This window comes from Protopterus annectens, chromosome 1.part1, assembly GCF_019279795.1.
Source record: "Protopterus annectens isolate FY-2018-M chromosome 1.part1, PAN1.0, whole genome shotgun sequence".
Taxonomy (NCBI): Eukaryota; Metazoa; Chordata; order Ceratodontiformes; family Protopteridae; genus Protopterus; species Protopterus annectens.
This window is the reverse complement of record NC_056726.1, coordinates 1812315312-1812327948: the sequence shown is the minus strand read 5'-3', so window position 1 is coordinate 1812327948 and position 12637 is coordinate 1812315312.

The following is a 12637-nucleotide window of genomic DNA, read 5'->3' as shown; positions in this document are numbered from 1 at the left end:
CCAGTGTCTGTCAGCCTGGGACGACATGCTCGACAAGCCGCATTGCTTCACAAGAGATGGCTTGCACCTGTCACCCCTAGGCTTTCGAATACTGGCCAAGGCTCTTGCTGCCCCCATAGTGCCTTTTTTAGGCAAGGCTCAAAAGTCAAATCCACCTCCGTAAACAGCACAATTAACAAAAAATTGAGGGTTATGCTACTCAACGCCAGGAGTTTAAATCCCAAAATACACATGCTCGAAGCACTCCTCAGTATGGAGAACATCGACATCTGTGCAGTAACTGAAACCTGGTTCAAGGCTCCAGAGAGCACCCCAGCACTACCAGGCTACAACTCATACCACAGATTTCGGCCACAGAACACGGACCAAAACACAAAAGGAGGGGGTGTATCCATATTCATCAAGGATACCTACACCTCCAGGTTAGTGGCACAGCATGATACCTCTGAGATCATCCATGTGCAACTAACATCGGGCAAATCTGCAATGCAAATTGTGGCCTGCTACAGATCACCCTCCATGACCCAGGACCACCACTCCACCTTTCCTGGAGACACTGGAAAACATGAAGGTCCTACCAAACACCCTGATATTGGGTGGTTTCAATTACCCTACCATTCACTGGGGAAACTACTCGAGTACAAATTCCCAGGCCCAGCGCTTCCTGGAATTCATTAACTCAAATGCTCTGGATCAGCTGGTAAACTCCCCTACCAGAGGTGAAAACATATTGGACCTGGTCATCACCAACATGGGCAACAGGTGTTCCACACCGGAGGTCAACCCGTCACTGGTTAGATCAGACCATAAACTAATCACTCTGGATGTTCACACCCTACCACCAACCCCAACTAAGGAAACCACAGTAAAAAACTTTTCTAAAGCAAACTTCACCTTACTTAAGACAGAGGTGGTAAGTTTCACAGTCCCCACGCTAAGGGATAATACTGCCCAAGATGCAGAAACCTTTACAAATGCACTCTATGTGCACCTACAAGGATGCATGGATTGTGCCATCCCTAGCAAAACCAAGACTCACTCCTCTAAGAGAAGGAAACCAGTTTGGTGGACCCCTGCCATAAACAGGCTATACAATAGAAGGAGGAAACCAGTTCAGAAAAAAAGCAAATCCCAAGAAGGAAAGACATCCCTGATCAGTATCAGTAAGAAACTAAGGTCCCTCATGAAATCATGCAAGGCTAACTTTGAAAGAAAAATAGCCAAGGATTCAAAAGATAACCACAAAGCCTTCTTTAGCTATGTTAAGAATCTAAGTGGCAACTCACAGATATGCACTGAACTAGTGCAAAATAGCACAAAATATACTAAACCTACTGATATTGCCAATATCCTGGCAGATAGATTCAGTGCAAACTGCACCCCATCTCACCTCCAAAAGGGCCCACAACAATACTGGAAAAAGTGTAGTGTCCCAAAAATCACAGACACACAGGTGAAAACAGCCCTTTCAAAAGCCAAAAACACAGCATCAGTGGGACCAGATGGTGTCCCAGGCTGCGTCTTGCACGAACTACAGAACAAACTAATCCCCCACCTAAACACGCTATTCAACCTCAGCCTCTCCATAGGCTACATGCCCATAGAATGGTGCACAGCAATGGTTATTCCACAAAGGAGGGGCCACAACTGACCCTGGTAACTATTGCCCCATAAGCCTGACTAGTCTGGTCTGCAAGGCTATGGAGCGCATCATTATGGAACTCATTAACAAAGAAATTGGGAACCTCCAAACACTTGACCCGATCCAGTTTGCCTTTGTTAAGGGCAGATCATGCCTATTAAACCTGGTTGACTTCTTTGAGACAGTCACCAAGGCCATAGACAAGGGAAAGGTGGTTCACACAGCCTACATTGACCTCACCAAGGCTTTCGACACCATTCCCCACTCGGGTATTACAAAAAAACTCACCAGCCTGAACATAAACCCCTACGTCACGAGATGGGTTGCCAACTGGCTTACAGACAGAACTCACAAGGTGAGAATAGCGGGCTCCAGGTCCGACTCTAAACCAGTCACAAGTGGTGTCCCACAAGGCTCGGTCCTGGGACCCCTACTATTCAGCATATACTTCTCAGAAGTACAGGCAAACACAAGAGGACTATGGCTAACCAAGTTCGCCGAATATTGTAAACTGGGAGCCATAATTGACTCTCCGGCTGACACGGACATCCTCCAAAAGGGCCTTACTGAGACAGACTCCTGGTGTCAAAGTCATGGCCTCAAGCTAAATGCCAAAAAATGCATAGTCATCCCATTTGGGAAAAATAGAACACCCACAAATTACCACGTAGGTGGCAGCCCCCTTAATACAGAAGAGGTAATAAGAGATCCGGGGACCCAGGTAGATAGTAATATCTCCTTTGACAATCATATTGCCAAAGTAGTTAGGAAATCCTTCTATGTGTCTCATCTAATTACTAAAGGGTTTGCATCTAGAAATAAAGAGGTTATAGTGCCCCTCTACTCATCACTCATTAGACCCATCATAGAGTACAATGCCCTATTTGGGATGTACCTCACAAGACACTTCCAACAGCTGGAAAGACCACAAAAGTACCACACCAAGAGGATTACTGGCCTCAAACATATGTCCTATGCAGCCTGACTGAAAAAACTCCGGCTGTACTCAGTGGCATATCGCTTACTCAGAGATGATCTCTGCCTGACTTACAAAGCCATGTCCAACTCTGAATTGATGGGCATGCTCCACCTAAAGAAATCTAAGTCACTGCAAGCCACGCGCTCTAGTGAGCTAAACCTTGCCACAACAATAAATAGAACATGCTGGAGAGATAGATTCCTGTCACAGAGACTCCCTATGCTTTGGCACAAAATTCCAAATTACATCAGGCAGAGCCCCTCACTAACACTCTTCAAGAGAAACCTTAACTAGTGGATGGGTAACAGAAAATACACCCCTGGGATCACTTCATTGGCTCTGCTTGACAGAGGATCAGTTGATTAATCAATGGGGAGGCGAAATACGACACACTCTGGCTAGGCTTATAAATGCCCTTGGGCAAATAGCCTAGTACCTACCTATGAACCTATGAACCTATTAGGTATGTTTGACCCCCCACAGGGGTAATGGAGGAATGCGTGGACTTTCTATCTCTGTGGACACTAAACTACATGTAGCTCTCACTTGGGTGGTCTACAGAGACAGACTGGGCAACGGGGATCTCACAGGTTTTTGTCTCCAGAATACTGCAGGAGTTTCTGGATGTCCTCTTGGCACATGTGGATCAGTACATCTCCTTCCTAGTGTCACCTCAGGAGAGAGGCAGGGCTATGTGTGCCCTTTATGGGGTGGCACATTTCCCTGAAGTACTCAGTGAGATAAATTGCACCCATGTTGCAATTAGGGCTCCTTCTGGTCCACAGGGTAAGTGTTATTGCAATAGGAAGAGCTGTCATTCCATTAATTGGCAGATAGTGTGTGATGTATGGGACTGCATCACCAGTGTCTCTTCCCAGCATCCTGGCAGTGCTCACGATTCCCATATCTGGCACATCAGCTCACTCTACCACCTTTTCCTGCATGGTAGGGTTCCCCTTGGTCATCTTGCTGGTAACAGGAAAAATAATTTTCTTTTTATATTGTATTTAAGTAGTTATTCATGTTAAAATGTATTGCTGAATTCTAAACAATTTCTTTCTGTTCTGTCTCCCCCCACCTTTTCCACCTTTTTTTTCCATCTTTCAGGTGATGCTGGATTTACACCAGAGCCATGGCTCATGACACCAGGGAGAAATCCAAGTGGAGCTGTAGAAGAGACCTATAACACATCCCTGTCCCAGACTTGTATTGTCGAAAAGAGGTTCTACAGCCTTACAAAAAGCAGTTTCAGGTGCCTGGATGAGTCTGAGGTTCCATTCAGTATGACCCACCTACTGTGTGCAGGTTAATCAGATCTCCAACTTTAATAGAGCAATCTCTAGTGCCTCAGCTTACACAAAGCCTTCCAGGAGTAAAACAAAATAGAAATCACACCCTATACATACATATACATATATATATATATATATATATATATATATATATATATATATATATATACACACACACACACACACACACACACACACACACACACACAAAAAACCCCCCTCCCTAAAACATCAGTTATACAATTAGGCAAATGCTTAATTAAACAATTAAATAATTTCACAAAAGAAATGCTTTCAAGGAGTAAACGCTCCAGCAGCCAAAGCCAAACCAGTAATAAAAATGAACAAAAACAGTAGGTAATGGAGGGTTACAAGGCTGTAAGATACAAAACACATCCACTTCACAATGATAAAACCAGTTTATTCCAATAACAGAGGTAAGTGCTTTCACCCAAAACGGCTTCATCAGACCATAACCATTTCCAAAACTTAAAAGGTTTAAATACCAATACTGGCGGGAAACACATAACAACTCACTCTTAAAGCAACAGACATCTAAATATATAAACTATGCATAAAAACTATATATAAAAGACTATATACAGATAAGCAGCAAACCTCCACTTAAAACTGTTTGTTAAAAAATACATAATGCATATACAAAATAATGTACATAAAAATATATGCACATATAAAAACATAAAATCAGAGGCAAACTCACTATCTTTACCTAAGCCCTCTAGACCTCAGAAAGGGTTTAATGGATACTTTATCATTAAGGCCAGGGTGTTGATCTACCCTGAGCCTTATGATCCACTTTGCTTCTTGACTCCCAGTATAAGTCTTGATGTCCCCAGCCATGGAATTAGGATGTATCATTTCTATAACCCTGAACCTGAAAACATGGGTCTCATCTGTGTCCCTTCTGAGCCACAACCTGAACAGGATGTGGGAGAGAGCAAGGAAACATTGATCTGTAATATTTCATCTTATATGTTAACTCCAGAAGAGAATGATGTATTATCAAAGGGACTTACTTTTATTCCCACTTGTTTCAGTGATTTCACTGAAACAATGATAGATTTTAAACTTTTTATCAGGAATTTATCCTTGAAGATTAAATTTAGAGGTAGACAGTCCATCCCTGGTGATAAGAAATTTAATAAACCAAGTCAGTATGTTCCTATTGTACACCCCCTAGTGGCTGCATTTAGTAAGCTAGTGGAGAATGATCTATATAAGAGCAGGCATATGAATATTGGTCGGAATCTCAAGAGAGGCAACCTTACGTTTAGACAGAGGAGTGCCTTAGCATGACTACGTGATAACTCCACCATTGCTATAAGACCCGCTGATAATGGCAATTGTATTGTAGTAATGGATATGTTTTTTTACAATGAGTCCATGAAACGGATGTTAAGTGATGAGAGGTTTTATTGTCCCATTGATAGTGATACAGTGTTACTACATGTCCAGAGGATCAATTGTATGTTGGAAGATCTGTTGAAGAGTCACATTATTACAGAAGGACTCTTTGAGTATTTGGTTGTTGATGACCCCCTCATACCTATGATTTGAAGTCTCCCTAAAAATCCATAAGAATAGGGAACAGCCACCTATGAGACCGATTGTCTCGGGTAGGGGGGTGGTCTACAGAGCCTTTATCTATTTACATTGAAAAGTTCCTTAGACCTGTTGTAGATGCCATAAATATATATTAAGGGATACCAAGCAGTTTTTGCTTGATTTGTATACGTACATGAGACAAACGCCTGATGACCTGGATTATCTACTTGTCTCCAAGAATGTCCAATCTCTCTTCACTGTCATCCCCAATAGGGAGTGGGTGGAGAGAGTACATGGGTATTTGAAGGAGTGTACGGGACTTTCCAAGTCCCTTATAGATATACTAATGACTTTCCTGGAAGTGGTATTGGAAAATAATGTGTTTTTTTTGGTACACAATGTTACCTACAAGGAGATGGCATAGCTATGGGCACTTCTTGTTCCAATAGCTACGCCAATCTCTTTATGGCTGCTTGGGAGAGAGAATTTGTGTTTAAGACATGAGGTTATTTATCCTTGATTTCCTTTTACAGGTGTTTTGTGGACGACCTGTTATTTATTTGGAGAGGGACATCAGATTAATTGATTGTATTTATTGATGAAGTTAATAGTATTTCTGAATATCTTAAGTTTAGGTTTGAGTTTTCTGCCACATGGATTCCCTTCTTGGATGTGTATGTAGAGAGATTGGATAATGGGATGCTGAACACAGGCGTCTATAGGATACCTTATCATAGGACTGCTCTTTTGCATAGACATTGTATGCACCCTGGCTACATAGGTTCATAGGTTCATAGGTTCATACTAGGCTATCTGCCCGAGGGCATTTATAAGCCTAGCCATAGTTTTGTGGCTTACGCCACCCCTTAGTTTGGAGAAACTATGCCCATTATTTAGCTGTGCCTCTGTTGAGCAGTGACACTGAGGTAACCCCTGGGGTGTATCTGCGATCTCCCATCCATTGGTCAAGATTCCTCTTGAACAAGGCCAGCGAGGTGCTCTGCCTCACATAAACCGGGATTTTGTTCCACAGCATAGGGAGTCTTTGGGTGATGAATCTATCCCTCCAGCACGTCCTATTAATAACCGTGTCGAGGTTTAAGTCACCCGCCCTTGTGGCTCTGAGGGATCTAGATTTTTTGAGATGAAGCATATTCATCAAATCTGGGTTTGACATGGCCTTGTATGTCAGGCATAGGTCACCTCTGAGTAAGCGGTACGCAACTGAATATAACTGGAGTTCTTTCAGTCGTACAGCATAAGACAGATTTTTGAGAACCTTTATCCTTTTGGTGAGGAACTTTTATGGCCTCTCCAGCTGCTGCAAGTGTCGGGTCAGATACATTCCGAATGGGGCATTGTACTCGATCATTGGTCTGATGAGTGATGAGTATAGGGAGACTATGACTTCCCTTGATCTAGATGTGAATCCCTTCATGATAAGGTGGGCAATGTAGAAGGTCTTCCTAACTACTTTAGCAATATGAGTGTCGAATGACACTACATGTTTAGGAATGCAGTCAGGGGTCAGGCTTTGCTGGTATCTAGATATAACCCTTCAGATGTAGGGTTTTCTAATGAGTTGGAAGAGCTATGTCAGAGATTTAGTGCTCGATCATATAAGATGGATGATATTGAAAAGGGCTTGGATGGGATTTCTATGTTGAGGGGAGGCACAGTTGTCCCTTATTTTTCAGAATTTTATATTAGTCAGAGCGCCACTCATGATGATGGCCATGTAGGAGCAGATTCCATAGAGCACCTGGACAGTATCATTCAACTTAATAACATCAATGGATCTGGTAATATTAGAATTCCTATATTCTATACCAAGGATGTAGGATATATAAAGGATATCATCAGGAATCACTGAGAAGTACTAAGGGTGGATCCTGATGTTAGAGAGATTGCAGATGATGCCCCACAGTTTTTGTATAAGAACAAGTTTAATTTGAAGAGGCTACTGCGTTATCCCAGTAATAGAGAAAGGATTGATGGGCATGATACTTATGGGACTTTTCCTTTTGGGCGATGTAATTTTTGTGGGTTCATAGATTCCAGTAGTACTTTTATTCATCCCCTGGATCAATATGAATGCTTTCCCGGTATTTGCTGATTGTCTAAGCATGTTATTTATCTTGCGTTCTGTGAAATCTGTGGGATTTATTATGTGGGTAAGACTAACAGGAAATTCAGGGATAGGATCCGTGAACATTTATACCAAATCAGGATTGGTTCCACTGTTAATGCACTCTCAAAGCATGTTTTAGTCACAGATGAGACGCATGTTTTCAGGTTCAGGGTTATAGAAAAGATACATCCTAATCCCAGGGGTGGGGACATCAAGACTTATACTGAGAGTCAAGAAGCGAAGTGGATCATAAGGCTCAGGGCAGATCAACACCCTGACCTTAATGATAAAGTATCCATTAAACCCTTTCTAAGGTCTAGAGGCTTTGGTCAAGATAGTGAGTGTGTCTCTGATTTTTTACATTTTTATATGTGCATATATTTTTATGTACATTATTTTGTATATGCATTATGTATTTTTTGGCAAATAGTTTTAAGTGGAGGTTTGCTGCTTATCTGTATATAGTCTTTTATATATATTTTTTTATGCATAGTTTATATATTTAGATGTCTGTTGCTTTAAGAGTACGTTATGTGTTTCCCGCCAGTATTGGTATTTAAACTTTTTAAGTTTTGGAAATTGTTATGGTCTGATGAAGCCCTTTTCGGTGAAAGTGCTTACCTCTGTTATTGGAATAAACTGGTTTTATCTTCGTGAATTGAATGTGTTTTGTATCTTACAGCCTTGTATCACCCCATTACCTACTGTTTTTGTTCAATTAAATAATTTAATCAAACAAAATATTTCCAACAACATTCAGTATTTAGCCCTCTAGGGGTCAAAGTTGAACACTTCAGTATGAATAAAGCTTCTTTATAAAGCAATTTTCTTTTTATGTCACAACATCCCTGCTCATATTCTATTTTTCCAAAACAGTGGCTTTTAAACCTTCCAGATTACTATTATGAAAACATTTAAAATGTTGGGCTAAAGGACTTTCAAGTTTACCAGATCTGATATCCCTGACATGTTCTTGTAGTCGGGATTTTAAAGCTCTTTTAGTTTCTCCTACATAAAATAAACCACAATCATATTTTATTACATATACTACACATTCTAATACAATATAGTAACACTGTAGGATTCAACACCCAGGAAGGACGAAGCAGACTTCAGTACTCCATAAAAGAACTTCTTTATTTATAAAACACAGACAAGCGCTTTCACGCACCAAAGTGCGCTTCTTCAGATCTTCACGTACACATACTGCACATTCTGTAGAACAATTGTATAATTGATGTTTTAGGGAGGGTTTTTTGTGTGTGTATATATAGGGTGTGATTTTTATTGTGTTTTACTCCTGGAAGGCTTTTTGTAAGCCAAGGTGCTAGAGATTGCTCTATTAAAGTAAGATAGCTGGTTGACTTGTGGTTCATTTTATTTTATTTATTTTTTTTTTGTCTGCTGCTGTGTGCAGGTTGTTTACTGCATTTTGCATTCTGCATAATGTGATCATGTGCTAGTCTGGTGCTTCCAATTCCAGTCCCACTACAACTAATGCTGACCATTCGGCAGCAGTGGAAAGAGACGCCATGCAGTTGGCCAGTGTATGTCACTCTAATCCAGAACTATATACCATGACATTCAGATTAGTGTTTCCTTTCTTGTAAAAACACACAGAGCATAACTGATGCATGCAGCGATACCTGTGGGCTATGCTCTGTGGTGCATGGTCTGCTGTCATTGTTCATCTGACATTCTCTCTCGCCTTGAAATATTTTTTTGCTTTTCTTGTAGAAAAGTTGCTTATATTATTGTTAGTTAAATTCATGTCTGAGTGCTCACTGAGTCCTGTTCAGTGATGTTGTAAGGTATCATATAAGTAATAACCACATTTTTCTTTGTATAAATTCTGCTTTAGTGCTTTACTTAAGTATGGAAGTACTGAATTCCTTAAGATTTCAATATTTAATGAATTAATGCATTGCAGTTGACTGAAAATGCAAAACAAATGCAGTTTAAGGGTCATGCTGCTCAATGCTAGAAGTCTAAATCTGAAAATGCACTCACTCAAAGCACTCCTTAAAATGGAGAACATCGACATTTGTGCTGTAACAGAGACCTGGTTCAAGGTAGCAGAAAACAACCCTGCACTACCAGGCTATAACTCCATCCACTTCCGTTTACTCCTTGAAGGCTAAGGCTGAGACGTCAGAGGAATAAATTTGCTTTTTTCTGTGGATTTGTGGATTTTTGAGAGTTGTTTTCTACTTTCATTTGGTGGTTCTCTGGTTGTTCATATATAACTCCTTCCACACCTTTCGGCCCTAGAACTTGGACCAAAGCCCCAAAGGGGGTGGTGTTTCCATATTCATAAAGGATGCGCACACCTCCAGACTGGTAGCCCAACATAACGCATCAGAGATACTTCAGGTGCAGCTAACATTGGGTAAGACAGTAATTCAGGTTGTAACCTGCTATAGGTCCCCAACAATGTCCCAAGACTCACACTCCACGTTCCTAAGCACATTGGAGAATATTAGGGTCCAACCTAACAGTCTCATACTGGGTGACTTCAACTACCCCTCCATTAACTGGGAAAACTACTCATGTACCAATACACTTGCCCAACGTTTCCTGGAATTCATTAATTCAAATGCCCTGGACCAGCTCATTCTTACCCCCACTAGAGATAGCAACATCCTTGACCTGATCATGACTAACATGGGTGACCATTGCTCTACACCAGTAGTTAACTCCTCCCTGGTTAGATCCAACCACAAACTAATCACCCTGGAAATCCCCCCCCCCCACACACACACACAAAGGTAACCACCATGAAAAACTTCTCCAAAGCTAACTTTGGGCTCCTAAATACAGAGGTGGCTAACTTCATGGCACACATGCAAATGGAGAATAGTTGCTTGACCACCAAATCATACACCAATGCAATGTACAAACACATACACAAATACATGGCTCTCGCCATACCCAATAGAACAAAGATGCTCTCCTCCAAAAAAAGGAAGCCGATCTGGTGGTCCCCTGCCATAAACAAATTCTACAATAGAAGGAGGAAACTGATGCAGAATAAGGTGAAGTCCCAAGACTAGAAAACCTTCCTTATCAGCCTCAACAAAAAGTTGAGATCCCTCATCAAATTCTCTAAAGCTAGCTATGAAAACAGAATTGCAGCAAATAGTAAAAACAACCACAAGGCCTTCTATAGTTATGTAAAGAATCTCCATGGCAATACCCAGATTTGCTCTGAGCTACTGCACAATGGTACCTCCTATACCGAGCCAACAGATATTGCCAATATACTGGCTGACAGATTCAGTGCCAACTTTACCCCCCCCCAAAGGACCAATGACAATACCAGTCGATTGCCAGGCACCCAGTATTACTGCTGCACAGGTTAAAACAGCACTGTTCAAGGCCAAGAATACAGCTTCCATGGGACCTGACAATATCCCTGGCTGTGTTCTACATGAACTACAGAGTGAACTGGCACCTCATTTGTGTGCCCTGTTCAATCACAGCCTCACCTCAGGAGTTGTCCCTACTGAATGGCACACTGCTACATTCATCCCTCTCCACAAAGGTGCATCTACAGACCCTGGGAACTATTGCCCCATTTTCCTGAGGAGTCTGATACGCAAAGCTATGAAACACATCATTATGGACCTAATAAACAAAGATATAGGGAATCTCCAAACTCTGGATCCCACACAGTTTGGTTTTGTGGAGGGTAGATCATTCCTGCTCAACTTGGTCGACATCTTTGAGTCAGTCTCCAGAGCTGTATATGAAGTCAGGGTGGTTCATCCAGCCTACCTTGATCTGGTCAAGGTGTTGGATACCATTTCCCATTCAGGAATCATAGAAAAAGTCACTAAGCTAGGCAGCAACCCCTATATCACTAGGTGTGATGAAAACTGGGTCACAAATAGTACCCACAGTGTGAAAGTAGTGGACTCCAAGTCAGACTGCCGACCAGTCACGAGTGGCATCCCACAGGGTTCAGTCCTGGGTCCTCTCCTGTTTGGTATCTACTTCTCTGAAGTCCAAGCCAACACAAAGGGTCTCTGGCTGACAAAGTTTGCAGACGATTACAAGTTGGGAGCTATTATTAACAACCCAAGTGATGTTGACATTCTACAGAAAGGCCTCACTGAGACCAATGACAGGTGTCAGAACCATTGCCTTAAACTCAATGCCAAAAAATGTGTTATCATCCCGTTTGGGAAAAACCCAGTTTGCATGAATTACCACAACAATGGTAGTCCACTGAACACAGAAGGTGTTATAAGAGATCTGAGAACACAGGTTGAGAGCAGCCTCTCTTTTGACCACCACATTGCCACTATGGTCAGAAAGTCATTCTATGTGGCACATCTCATTACTAAGGGCTTTGCAGCCAAGAAGAAAGAGGTCATTGGCTCCCTCTACTCTTCCCTCATTAGGCCAATCATAGAGTACAATGCCCCATTTGGCATGTACCTCACTAGACACCTGCAACAACTGGAGAGGCCACAAAAGTACCTCACAAAGAGGATCCTAGGCTTTAAACACTTGTCCTATATGGACAGACTCAAAAAACTCCAACTATTCTCTGTCTCATATCACCTACTTAGAGGTGATCTTTGCTTAACATACAAAGCCATGTCTGATCCAGCTCTGTTAGAAATGCTACATCTAAAGAAATCCCAATCCCTCTGCACCACACACTCCAGTGACCTTAACCTCATTACCACAATCAACAGAATGTGCTGGAGGGACAGGTTCAGAACCCAGAGACTGCCCTTGCTATGGAATAGACTTCCCATACATGTCAAACAGAGCACCTCACTGGCCCTCTTCAAGACAAACCTTGATGAGTGGATGTGAAATAGAACATTCACCCAGGGGTTCACTCCAGTGGCTCTACTCGACAAAAGCACTGGGAATTAAGGTCAGGTGGCACAATGTCAGGGTAATCCTATAGGCTAGGTTTGTAATGGCTCCAGGGCCATTAGCCTAGTACACACCTATGAACCTATGAAAATGTATTATATAGTTTTTTTTTTATTATGCCATTTTCCTCT